The 13,176-nt window shown below is 28.3% G+C and overlaps 1 long non-coding RNA gene across 1 annotated transcript in view; it reads right to left on the minus strand.

Annotated features, from left to right (window-relative positions):
- The window catches only part of LOC147816879 (uncharacterized), a 29,098-nt gene extending 21,008 nt beyond the window's left edge, over nucleotides 1–8,090 (minus strand). The window contains exons 1-3 of the long non-coding RNA XR_015429352.1: nucleotides 7,845–8,090; nucleotides 7,660–7,740; nucleotides 33–168 (exon numbers count right to left, since the gene is read on the minus strand). This is a non-coding gene — a long non-coding RNA (uncharacterized LOC147816879). The remainder of the gene's footprint in view (nucleotides 1–32; nucleotides 169–7,659; nucleotides 7,741–7,844) is intronic.
- Nucleotides 8,091–13,176: the final 5,086 nt, after the last annotated feature.

Consider the following 13,176-nt stretch of genomic DNA (forward strand, 5'->3'; position numbering starts at 1 on the left):
CCAATTTCCCATGAGAAAATATTTAAGCTTACCTTCCAGTGTTTTGAGATTAAAGGCATAAGTGTTTTCCAGTTCATTCTTTTCAGTTATCTCTTCCCAAGCAGCGCTAAAGTTTGCTTTTAATAATTTTTGAATGTGGTCGCACAACACTATGTCCAATTCTTCAAGCTGCAGAGACAAATACATTCATTTTTTCTATACATAAAGTTTATGGAAATTTTTTCACTAAGTATTGATTGGTAATTAAAAAAATTGTATTTATTTGATTTTATTGGTTTTTTGTTAAATTTATATAAACTTTTTTTCCTTCTTTAAAAATCTACAAGCAAAATTATCTGATAAAAAGTATTAACAGGGTTGCCACTGATATCTGTGAAAAAAATCCTTATGTTTCCCCTGCACATATTATGCACAGTATATTAAGAGGATACACACATTCACTGTGTTCTTGTGAACTATATTCGGATAAAGATGCTGAAGTTGCTGAAAAAACTTGGAGAATTAAGAAACAGCACAACATAAAACAGATAACGCTATAGAAAAAGAAATAATATAATATAGCCTTAAATATATTGAGTTTGGAGAGTTCTGAATTTTTTAAAAGGAAATAAAATCCCCTATTTGAAAGGAAAAATACAAAATTCCCCGCATTTTCCCTGCCATTTTAGCTGATTTTTAATTCCCCTAATCCCTATGGAGTGGCAACGCTGATTAAAAATTCTTAATATAATTCAAAAACTATGTAATAGCTAAAATAGTTATTATTTGAAATGAAAATTTTGAAACGAAGTACAACAGGATGCGTAGCCAAATCTTTCAATGAAAAATAAGCACCTTTTAAGTACTTTAAGCACGTAAAAAATATTTTTGAGCTCTATATACATTAACGAAATGCAAAATAATTTTTAAAGACTTCACATAATCATGCTAAAATAACTAGTTTCCAACAAAGAACTCTTTTCTCGATTATATTAGCCTTTATAAAATGATCAAGAGATTTTTTTGGTCCGATATCGGAGGGGGAGGGGTCTGAAATTGAGAATCTCCTGCAAAAGGCAGCAGAGTTGCACATGCAGACCTCACAGTATTTCATCAAACATGTAAAATAATTGGTGCTTTCATACGCTATGGACCGATGGTATGCCGAAATAGATTGTGGTTGAATGAATTGTGAAAACGTTGAATAGAACAATGTAAAAAATACGCTTTTGCATATTATGCAGCGACATGGTAGAGTAAAAAAAAACTCATCATTTTCGAAAAGGGAAAATTAAGCACTTTTTAAAAACACCCAATGAAAAAATCACCTTTAAGGGCCTTTAAAAAATGAAAATCTAAAATCCTTTTTAAAAACGCTACACACCGTGCATAATAATCAAAACAAACAAATCAGTGAATTTCGTCATAGTTGAATTCCAGGCGTAACAGAAGGGAAATCGCACAAGTACTTTATTCTAAAAAAAAGTTATTTAATATTTTTGAAAACAAAAATTCTACTAGGATATGCTACGTAATGTTTAATTAATTGGCATAAAATAACAAAAGAGATTCATAATTAAATTGCAAGTTAATTAAAAGTACTTGCAACAAAGGGGACAAATAAAATCCCACATTTTTGATATGCACTGTTATTTCTGCTAAATACTGTGATTTGAACCATCCTAAAACACTATCTGCAATTTTTTTCAAAAAATTATGATAATTTATTTTATCTTGAAATGTGATAATACTTTTAAAATTGCAAACACATTTTTTTTAAATCCAAATAATGCATCGTAACAGAGAGGGAATTAACAGGCAAGCACGTAAAAAATAATACCATCAAACGGCTTATGGGCATTTCAGCTTATGGGTCGCGTATGTAGGAAAAAACCGTTGATGTCAAAGAAGAATATAGCAGCTCGATTAGCTTTTGCAAAAAGACACCGAAACTGGACATCGGCTGACTGGAATCGAGTTATATTTACAGACGAATCGAAGTTCAACAGAATGGACTCCGATGGCAAAAGTTATGTGAGGCGTCGAGTCGGTGAAGAATTTAATGTACGGTGTACAAAATCAACTGTAAAAGGTGGAGGCGACTCGGTGATGGTGTGGGGTGCCATGACACGTTCAGGATGTGGTCCAATTCACAAAATAGAAGGCATCATGGATCAGCATGTGTATGTGGACATTATCAAGACTGTTTTTCTGCCTTATTACAGGAAACTTCGCTCAAGAAAACCAATCATGCAAGCCGATAATGATCCAAAGCACATGAGCAAAACTATGAAGGCCTTCTTGTCAAGCAAGAAAATTGAGGTTTTGTAGTGCCCTTCCCAATCACCAGATCTCAACCCGATCGAGATGCTGTGGATAGATGTGGATAAATATGTGAAACAGCAAAAACCAAAAAATTTAGGTGATTTATGGAACTGTGTCCAAGAAGGCTGGGCAGCTATACCTTTTACATAGTTTTTACTGTTTAAAATCAAGTTTTTTAGATCTACAACCTTAAAAGCATCGTGTACTTCTTCGCCAAGTTCCATTGCAATAACCTGCAACTCTGACTTACCTACTTTAGATAAATAAGACATCGCAAATTAAGAAAGAAAAGAAATATCAACAACAAATTACCGTTTTTTTATCCAACTTCTGAATTGTAAGAGATATTTAACGTCTATTTTAATTATATCTTTATTTAATAGTATTCGAATCCAAACTAGGCATAGAAACATAATAATTCAAAACAGTATTCACGCACGTTGCAACAAGTCATATTAAATTCTAATACTTATGCTCGCCCTTAAAACATTTAGCTACTAACAAAAAGAAAATTTTAAATTGCTCAATAGCAGTTATGTTAAATTTTGATTTTCTTAATATATGCTCGACATGATTAATTGTTTCTCTTGCCAATTGTTTTTTTAAAAAAAACACACTATTTTTAAAAATAAATTATCACTAAAATCAAGATGCTGTAACAAACCATAATATACAAGTTTCGACACTTTTCTCGCCAAATACCTAATCTTGTACTACGTAATTTAAAAAAATATTGCAGACCCCTCGGATATGTAACATTATTTCCTTCTAAATGTACCATCTTTTTTTCAGTAACAGTTATTTTTATTTAACAAACATCTAAAGTATATTTCTTTACTTAAAATTTACGATCAGAGTTGGTTATGTCAAGTTCTACTAAAATTTGAAACATAGAATTTTCTATTTAAATATTTTCCATAATGTTTTATTTATTATATTAAAAAAAAGTTTTTCAAATATACTTTGTAAATTCAGAAATTTAAACTATGTATCAAAGAAAAAAATTTCAAAAAGAGGTCCAAAGTTACCCACTTTTCATTATACGAAATTCTTGAAATACACAAAATTCGCTATGCAATTCCGCTGTATCACTGATTTATTTAAAATACTGCTGTCATTTCGATTTAATTTATGATTGAATATTTCAATTTCAGGTGGTTTGGATGCATGTTGGGGGTAGGGGACGGTGAATAAATTTTAATTCTTGTAAATGTTGTTTTTAATCATGTAAAAGTAGTTCTTTACTTCGAAATGTATTCTAAATTCTAAAAATGATTTTTATGATCTAATTGATACTATGAAATAATGGGAAAAATTTCTGAAGTTTAAATATTTTGGAGAAATTTTTAGTAATTTTGAAGTACATTTTGAAAATTCTTGAACCAGATATATAATGTTTGAACATGAAATTTTTAATTAAATTAATGAAGACTATTTCCTCTAATTAGATAAACTTTTAAAATTCTTTACGTAGTTTTATTGTATACTGTTTATTGCATACTACAAAAACTGTTGAATTTTTTCGCTGTGCAAATATCTGCATTTACTTTTCATTACTTAAATAAGAAACAATAAAAAGACAATCAATAAATATCCTCATTTTTAAAAAAATAGTATGCTTAGTAAATAATTAGCTGTTTTGCATCGATTAAATTTAAACAGCAGAATGCCTTTTAATTTCTTAACAACATTTAATTCTCATCTATCTGACAATAATTTTAAGTTTTCTTTTCACAAAATCTTGACAATTTAAAAATGATCTTTTCTTTAAAAGGAAAACCTAAATTAAAGTACTACAAAAATTGATTCGTGAATTATTGAAAAAATAACGTAAAGAATGTGGTAGCATAAAGAATAAGATTTTGAGAATTGTTAACATTTAATTTTAAAAATAATTCAGCGAAACACGAGTGAACAGATAATTATTTTTTTTTAAGATTAAGACAATATATAAGATGTTGAGAAATTTTAAGGTGTTTAAAAATGTTGACTCCGTATTCGCATTAATAATCATGAAATATGTATTGAAGAAATTGTTAAATATATTATTCCATATCTATGCATACGTATGTATATTATTGAAATTGCATCAATTATTGAAAGAACAAACTTAAATATAAAATTAAGAAAGGCTGATGTATAATCACATTCTATCAGAAACATACTTTACAAAACTAGACATTCATAGAATAAAATGTTTTTCATTCAATAAAATGTATTATTCAAATCCCTTTACTAAATTACGCATCAGTTTTTAGACAACTAAAAAGAAACATCGTATTTTATAAATAAATAAGAAGAAAACGGACTAGCTATCTGTTACTAGCGAAAAAAAAGAAACTTTATGCTACTCGTGTGTAAGTCAAGTTCTTTTTAAGTTAACCACATTTAATTGTCACCATTAAATATTTCTTTGTTGTCACAAAATTATTTTTTTAAAAATAATAAATTTTTCTCTGTTTCTGCTAAGTAAAAACATTTGTAATTTTATATTTTTCAATGGTAAAATATGCAGATGAAAGTGGTTTTAAAAAAACATCCCCGACTTATAATTCAAAATTGTTTCATCCATATATGAATTAAATAATAATAAATAATTATTTCAAATTACTTTTCGCATGAAATTAACTACATGTAAACTGGTTTTATGAGTGGGGATAATTTTTTTTGAATTGATTACTTAGTTCTAAAAATATGAATAAAGACGCATAAAGGGAAATTAACATTAAGGTCTCTGGGCTTTGGATCGCTCTCCTGACCAAACTATGAGAACCATATTTCCCAGATTGCGGCTGTCCCCTATATAATATAGGGTAAGAATCCAAATAAGTAAAAAAAATATGTTTATTCAGAGAAAGTACGCTTTTGTGTACGATTTCATTACTTAATTAATAGTTACCACTAAATAATTAGTATATTTGAGGTCACCCCCTCCCCCAGGAACCATTAAGATTGACAAACGAATCCGATAATTAGAACAGAAGTTATTCAGGGTGATATATTTTTTAGGGCACTGTATATAACATAGTATGATTTGAAAATCGTTAGTTTATAAGAGAAACGGAAGTATACTTTAGAAGAGTTAAGAACAATAATTTTAAAATTCTCAAAATTATAATAATCCATTTCCAAACTGTTGCAACCAAATATATTCTTATTAGTATTTTTAATAAACTTTAGAGTTTTATAGAAAATTCTTGATAAAAGGATCAGCAGAATTTTTTCAAAAGTGTTTAAGCAGGAGCAATAAGAAGTACAACTTGTATGAATTAGAACGTAACAAATATTTTTTATGTAATATGTTTAATGTAATATGTTTTATGTAATATGTAATGTGTATATAATATGAAATGAGCGATTTTAGGCAGATTTTAAAGTAAATAGATCAAAATGCAACAAAAAAATGCATCACTATATATTACTACAATTTTAATTATTTGTGTTAAGTACCATTAAGAAATAAAAGTTAGAAACTTCATCTAGGAATTAAAAAAAAAATTACTTGGAAAAATATCCTTATTACTAATGTTTATTTGCGCAGTAAAAATTTCAACTAGTACAGTCGTATTATTAATTTATTTTTATATTGCGGATGATTGCGGCAAGCCTCAGTATTTTAACTGTCAGAAATTCAAATTCGTTAAAAAAAAAAAAAGGTATGCTTATTCAAAGAAAGAACGTTTTTGTGTCTGATTATGTCACTTTAAATATAGTTCGCACAAAATACCTCGTTTGAAGGCACCCCTGGGAAACAGTTTGAATCTTAGAACGTGAAAATCCGATCATTGGGAGAAAAAGTTATTCAGAGTGGTTCGATTATTATTTTTTTCCCACACTGCTCTTCATGTATATAAATTAATAAAAACTTAAATTATTCACATATTTCTGAAATTCAAGTTTTACTTCAAATAAAATTTAAACTTCTGAAGCTTGAAGACCTGAAAATATATTTTCTAATAATTGTGTATCATCATACATTTTATATAGTATGTGATTGCTTCTGTCACAGTATCTATTATAACATGCTGTTTTAACAGGTAATTTTGAGAGCTGCAGCATTAGACGTCTAGTGCATTATTGTAACATAATTTTTTTTACTTATAGCTTTTAATGAATAGTAATCAATAATCTCAATTTAATTACAATAGACAATATGTTTATACTCATTGGCTTAGAACAATAAGGTAAAAAATGAAAAAGCCGAAAAAAGTTTGCTTTTGAATAAAAGAAGTTTTTTTAAAAAAAAAAAAAATCTTTGGAATTTTTTAGAAAAGGCCAACTTTTATTGCTACTTTGTTAACGAAAGCTTGCAATTGACGAACATTTTGAAGACACGGATAAAGGTTTACTACCATGGGGACCAACATTTGAAGGCAAAATTCAAATTTGTCATTTTAGAGACGAAAAGTTTTACAGTTTGGTTTTGTTATATAAGATCATTTTGAGGATGGGATAACACAAATTTTAGGCAAATTAATACGCATTAATAATGTCCTACCCAGGGCTACTGTTTGGAAGTTAAAATGAAGTGTTTTGCAAGTCAAAACATAGTTAAAATTTCCTTCAATCCAAAATTTTTTTGACAAATGGGCAAACGAATATCCTGCATGGGTTAACAGTGTCGTAATCTGGGCTTAAATTTGGAGCCAAAATTTATATATATATATATATATTTGCTTTCGCTGAAAACTAGCTAAAATTAATTTTGAATATTATTATTATATCTTTTAATATATTAATTATTATAGTTTTTAAATATTATTATATCTTTATTTGCGGAGAGATAACTAAAAATTTATTGGGATATCGATTTTCTAAATTCGATATTAAATTCAAACTTTTGATTATTTTATCAAAAATCAGCGAATCTTGTGTTGGCCAATTTTAGCGGCCAAGAAAACAAAAATTTTTTTTGATCAAATTAAAGTTACCGATTTCCTATTATTTTTGTTGCAATTGAAAGCATTTTATAAATTGCCTGAAAATTGTTCTGTTCGTTAGGTTGTCATAGGAGGAATTCTCAGAAGAGGACATAAAAACCACGCAATTATATTACTGATTTTCTTTCGAATAGTTATTTGGACAAAAAGAAAAGTTGTTTTTAAATTAATGAAAAAGATTGTATACATCAAAATTCAAGAGAAGAAAAAAAAAGGCAGCAGAAAGAACAGGTTAAGAGCTTTTTTTTTTACAAAAAAAAACGAAGAAAAAAAGCGTAAATAGTATTATTGCAACACTAGAGCAAAAACTTAGACTGTTTTTGAATCTTCATTGAGAAGTGAAACTTCAATTTAATCTTTGTTTGAAACAGGTGATCATAAAATTAAACATATAACACAAGAATAAAATTCGTACCTGAATTATGGTTTATCACATTATTAACCTCAATCAACGTCATCGCTCTTCCTTATCAGGAAAAAAAGACCACAACTTGTTCTGTAAAAATTGCAAAGAAAATTATAAGAGAACAAATGTGGTGATTGGAATTTTAAATAATGAAGTTCAATACAAAATTTATTAATAAAAATAACGACACTTACATTATACAAAACGAATGTGTTCACAGTGCAAAGGATCACGGGAACAGGTAGAAACGAGACAGCAACTTATAGTTCGTCTATGTAAAGAACTCTCCTTTGGGACAAAGACTTAAGCCGTGTACTGCTATGGAGTCGCAGTCGTGTCAGGTGGCCGGAGTGCCTGAGGTCGGGATGCAAGTGGCCCTTTTTACCCCTTCATCATGAGGTGAGGATCATTGAGGTGGTGTACCTTCTGGTCCTTGCAGCCTAGAAATAAAAGTAAGGATTAATAAGTGGACACATTACCCGAGTAATTATCATCAGAGATGATGCAGATTGTACAGTCTGCAAAATAAGAAAAAAATATATTACCCTGAATAACTTTCGTTCTAATGATCAGATTTTCACAAACTTTCTATCTTAATGGCTCTCGGAGGTGACCTCAAATATGCTAACTAATTAGTGCTAATTATTAATCAATTTAAGAAATCAGACACGAAAAGGTACTTACTCTGAATAAATCTATATATATTTTATATATTTGGAATACTGACCCATAAAATAGACAAAATTTCGAAGAAAATGGGTTTTAAACAGGGTCGCAATAAAGACATATATATGGCGAAAGTTTAAAAGAATGCCGAATTACCTCGCCATAAGGTGAAACAATTAAAAATAACCATAAAGAAACTGAATGAATGACAAGCAGAGGAAACGTCGCGTTTCTCCGTTGCAACGCACCAAGAAGAGAATTTTTGAGGCTGCAGATTCTTTCTGTTCGTCAAAGAAAACAAATTTTTTTTTTTACTCTTCTTTAAAATAAAATTTGAATCAATTAATAAATTATTTATAATTTTCCAAGATTTTAAAATCTGAGCGTTGAACTTCCTCTTTGCCTTTTTTAAAAGCTGTTTTAACGTCTTTTGTATGAAAATTTTATACTAAAACCGAATTTAAATAAGTTATTCTAAAGAAGAAGAAGAGATGTAGAATGAAGAGTTGTAGAGCTAATTGCTCTTACACCTCAGTTCGATTCTCTTAGGCAAGGGAAAGAAAAAAAATAAGATCCTGCAAAAAATTTGAAGGACCTGAAAAAGATTTCGATTTTGATGCAGATTCTCAAGTTGTTGTAAAATTCACGATATTTCTTCTCGATAAAATTGAAAAACTTAGTAAATGTTGCAACAGTCCTGCAACAACATTCCTTAGTAAATGTCCAACAATATACAAAACCACAACATTCAATATTTAATTTCAAAAACTTGAAAATTTGTGGTCACGAAATATTGGGTTTCAAAATTTTAATTGTAACATTTGTGAAATAACAAGTAATTTTTAAATTTAGAGTTTTTAAAGAAATTAACTACCTACTTATATGAGTTCACTCTTGGAACTATTAATCATGTATAAAATATCCTACTACCCTACATGAGGGCCCTAGAATTTGCACTTCATAAGATTTGCGAATGATGCTAAGTGAACTTGGTTTGCAGTAAAAAGAATGGATGTCATTTTCATACTCATTTCATTAGTTTATTTAAAAGTTTAATTATAAAATTGAAAGAAAGGAAAATTTAGGTTTAAAATACCACTAATTAAACAAGAGAACAATTGTTTTTACAATACTTTTTTAACTTTGACATTCTTCTCATGATATAACTTCGTTTCTCCTTTTTTTATTATTAGTTAAAGCCAGCTTACGCATTCTTGTATTAATTTTTGCATTTTATATTTGAAATTTCAAAGTCGAATGACATGCACCCCCAGTCCGAAGAATAAAAGTTAACTAGCTGCCAGGTCGATTACATTATATCGACATTATTTCGAAAGAAATTAACTGCTCTGGTTCAATGAAACAAGCTGTCAATGAATCATTAATATTCTTGTTTCCTTATTACGAAATACTAGATCACAATTTGTATTCATAATTTCTTCAAAACACGTGTTAAAACTATTATGATAGATTATTTAAGAAGAAAAAAGCCTAATGTTAGAAAAAGAACAATTTTTGAGATGATGATTCTAAAAATAGCACGGTTTTTGAATCGATGACAAATAAGGCATATCGAACATTTTCCTGATATGCAAAATTTTTTTGAACTGTGCTAAAGTTGAGAAATAATATTTTACAACTTTTTAAGCAAATTTTTTCAACATTATACTTTTTAAAAGGGCAACTTTCTTAAAGTTAAATGAGAAGAATAACTTTGAATGTCAAAATAAAATTGTATGTCTGTAATTTTTTGTTCATTTAAAAAACAAAACAAAATGTTATATTTTTTGCTGTGAACCCATAGGCATTTGCTTTTCTTTACTCAAATAAATAAGAAACAATAAAAAAGACGATCTTCATTTTTCGAAAGAAATAGTATGCTTAGTAAATAGACAGTCTGAATCGAATAAATTTCCTTTACAGAATATTTTAAATTTCTTGATAAGATTTAATTTTCAGCTAGCCAACAATTATTCTAAGTCTCCTTTTAATAAAAATTTGACAATAATTTAAAAAGGAATTTGACTTTATAGGAAAACCAAATGTAAAGTACTAAAACAATTGATTAGTATACTAATGACAAATAATATACGTGATAGCTTAAAGAATCAGATTTTGAGAAATGTAAAAATTTAATTAAATAGTTGGCAAAATAATTCAGTGAAACATGAGCAGACGGGTAGTTAACAAATTATAATTTTAAGATGGTTAAAAACGATGACTCTGTATTCGTATCAATAATTATAAAATGTGCAATGTAGAAATTGATAAACATATTATTGCGAATCTATGCATACGTTCTTATTGAAGGAACAAGCTAAAAAATAAAATTTAAAAGAGCTGTTGCATAATCGCATTCCATCAGAAACATGCTTTTATAAATATACTATTCGTTGAATAAAATATTTCGATTCAATAAAATGTTTTATTCAAAGCTCTTTATCAAATTAGGAATAGATTTTTAGACGACAAAAAAAAATATTGCATTTTACAATTTAAAAAAAATTGATTAGCAATAGGTTATTAGCGAAAAAAAAATATGAATGAAATTTTACTCTACGTGAGCGTAAGTCTACTTCCTCGTAAGTTAACCACATTTAAATATTAATTACCCGATTTAAATATTTTTTCATTGTCACCAAATTAGTTTTTTAAAAATAATTAATTTTCATTTTTCTCTGCTTCTATCAAATAAAAACTGTTGAAACTTTAAATTTTGTAATAAAAAAAATACGTAGATTAATATGGCATAAAAAATTTATACCTCATAATTTAAACTCTTTTCATCCACCATTAAATTAATTAAATAATAAATTGCTTAAAAATATTTTTTGCATGAAATTGTCTTTGGGTAAATGGGTTTTATATGTAGGCGTAATTTTCTTTCGAATTGCTTACTGAGTTTTAAAAATATTACTAAAAACGCAAAAAGTAAAATTATTAAGGGATCCAAGCTTTGAATCGCTCTCCTAACCTAACTATGGGGATCATTTTTCCCAGATTGCGGCTAACCCCTATATTTTGAAGGTTAAGAATCCAATAAATATGTTAAAAAAGCATATTTATTCGGAGAAAGTACTTTTTTGTATCCGATTTCGTAACTTAATAGTTAGCACTAAATAATTTACATATTTGAGATCACCCCCAGGAACCATTAAGGTTGACGCTTAGTTTGTAAAAATCGAACGCATTAGAACGAAAGTTATTCAACGAGGTATATTTTCTTTTGCAGATTGTACATACATAAGTATAAATACATAAGTAATAATAAATATGAATACAAAACATAAGTATAAATACGTAATTATATAGATATATTGATTTTGATTACCTTTATATATAGATTTTTATTATATATCTATATCTATATAATTATACTTCCTGTGCGAAGTTTGTCAGTTTAACAAAGCAACAAAAAACATGTCTCTACTATACATCACATCACATAACGCTTATTCATCATTCCAATAGATATCACCCAGTTATACCCCAGTTAATAGTGCAATAACCAGAAAATGGCAGGAAACCAAAAAATAGTAGAGTAATAATGAAAGCCAGAAAATAGCAGACATAGTTCATCGCAGGAGGGTGCTTTTTTTCTCCCCTGTTTCCCTTTCTCTCTTTAAACCTGTCTTAAATATTGATCCAACACTCCTAATTGAAATAGTTAAACCTCGTCACCACCATTGCTCCAGACAAATGGCGAGGGGAGTTCTTTCCATAGACAGGCTGCATAAGAGATTGTTTAAATGTTTAATATGTTTCGGTAAAGGTGGACTGTTGATTGCTTTGCTTAATTAATTCTTTATTTTTAGACATAAACTGATCGTTAAAAATAAATTATAAATCATTTAACGTAAGTATTGCTTTTCGGTTTATCTTTCCCTCACGCTGCATGCATATGAGTGGTTATTAAAGGTGGCCATGTAAAAACAAGCTGACATACAGTGTGGATTTTCTTTCGCTGTTAGGTACATTTCCAGATGCCGATATGAGTAATATGTTCTGTAGTTGTAAGGCAGGCATTATATCTTACTTATATTATATCATATTATATCTTAATATAGACATTATTTTTCGATAAATAGCTTCTTTAATTAAAATTATCCTCTATTTTCTGTTGGAATAGATGGATTAATGTGTTTTATAACATTTTCCATCATGTAAAAGTCAGTTGAAAAATCACTTATTTTAATTGCGGTATGCCTATTAACAACAATATAAATAGAACTCTTATTTAGGCAATAGATAATAAAATAATTTTTTGATTAATCGATTTAAGTACATTGAATGAGAAAAAAAAGGTTTTTTCAACAGAAAAAATGCTAATAATCGTAAGAGTCATTAATTAAATAATTGTTTGTACAGTTCCTTCAATCTATTGTATTTGAAGCTTCAAAGCAGACAATATAACTCGATATAGGGTAAACCAACCAATGAAGGAACACTATCCAGTGAAGGAACATTTTCCATATATATATTAATTAAAAATAAGAATTTGAAAGTTTTTCTTTAGATTGATTGGTAACAATAGCTTACTGCCAAACAGCAGGAAGTCATCTAGCAATGTTTTGGATTACCTGGTCAAATAGACTTCTCTGGAAAATTTTTTAAATTTGTTATTATCTCTGTAACACATTGTTTCTTTGAAAAAAATTATAAGGTGAGTGTTTGTATTTATATGTTTCAAGTGGAATTAATTGCATGCAATAGTTTTATTTTTCTCACTGTGAAAAAGAGAATTCAAAATATAGTTATTGAAGTTACGTTTTATTTTTTTAAAGCATCATAGCATAATAAAGTACTGAGATAAGGGAGTGTTTATTCACTGGATCACCAAACGATGAAAAACCAGTGAAG

Source organism: Parasteatoda tepidariorum, chromosome 1, assembly GCF_982258835.1.
Source record: "Parasteatoda tepidariorum strain Cologne lab strain chromosome 1, Ptep-v5.0, whole genome shotgun sequence".
NCBI lineage: Eukaryota > Metazoa > Arthropoda > Arachnida > Araneae > Theridiidae > Parasteatoda > Parasteatoda tepidariorum.